Below are 1312 nucleotides of genomic sequence, written 5' to 3'. Positions count from 1 at the left end.
TTTAATAATGAATGGAATCTCAGCACAGAAATGACAATTATAAAAAACCTAGAACTGCAAAATACAATAACTGAAATAAAAAACTCATTGGAAGCCCTGGCTGGTGTGGCTTTAGTTGGTTGGGCATTGTTGCATGCACCAGAAAGGTTGCTAGTTTGATTCCTGGTCATGATGCATGCCCGGGTTACATGGATCATGGCAGCCAATCAATGTTTCGGTCTCACTTTGATGTTTCTCTCTCCTTTCCTCTCTCTCTAAAAATCAATTAAAAATCTTTTAAAAAAATTATTTGGGTGGGCTTAAAAGCAGATTAGAAATGGCAGTAGACAACCTGAAGACTTACAAATGTAGTTGAATAAAGTATTTGGAAATAGAGGGTTGAAATGTTGAGAGACCTAGAATTGTGGATTTGGGATTCATTCTTTAAATGTTTGAAACCTCAAGATGCTGTCCACCCTCACACCCCAACTCTGACACATAAACCTAAAGATTCCATCATGAAAGAACAATGATCATCCTTTCAATTACTTATTGAGTGCCTAATATGTGTAGAGAACTGTTCTGAGTACTGGGGATATAATAATGAAAAAGTCCCTGCCTTCATGGAACTTATATGCCACATGGAGAGAGAGAGATTTTCTATAATCAGTGATAAATGATATGAGAAAAATAAATCACAATAAAAGAATAGTGATGGAAGAGTGCTACTAGTATTTAGATAGGATGATCAGCGAGGGCCACCTGTGTAATTTTAAATTTTCTAGTAGCCACATTTTGAAAATACGTAATTTTGATGTTTAACCCATATCTAAACTATAACCATTTTAACATGTAATCAATATGGAATACTCTTAATATTTTATATTCTTTTGTACTAAGTCTGAAATCTAGTGTATATATTTCATTTATAGCACATCTCAATTTGGACACTACATTGTCATTGGAAACATTTTATTAGTATTTAGAATTCATTCAATTTATAGTTGAGTAAGAATATTCACATACTCATGTTTCAAGCACACTTAAGGTTTCCAATAACTCAATCATGTATTAGCTTTTTTTCAATAGACTTTACTTTTTAGGGCAGTTTACAGCAAAATTGGGTAAAAAGTACAGAGAGTCTCCTCCTCACCCCTGGCTTTCCCCACCATCAACATCCTGTACCAGTGTAGCATTATTTGTTGTAATTAATAAGCCAACATCTACACTAATAAAAGAGAAACATGGTAATTGGCGTACAACCGCTACCCTTCCCATTGGCTAATCAGCGAGATATGCAAATTAACTGACAGCCTAGATGGCGGCCGGCAGC

Source organism: Myotis davidii, unplaced genomic scaffold (assembly GCF_000327345.1).
Source record: "Myotis davidii unplaced genomic scaffold, ASM32734v1 scaffold46, whole genome shotgun sequence".
Lineage (NCBI taxonomy): Eukaryota > Metazoa > Chordata > Mammalia > Chiroptera > Vespertilionidae > Myotis > Myotis davidii.
Note: the sequence above shows the minus strand (reverse complement) of the source record.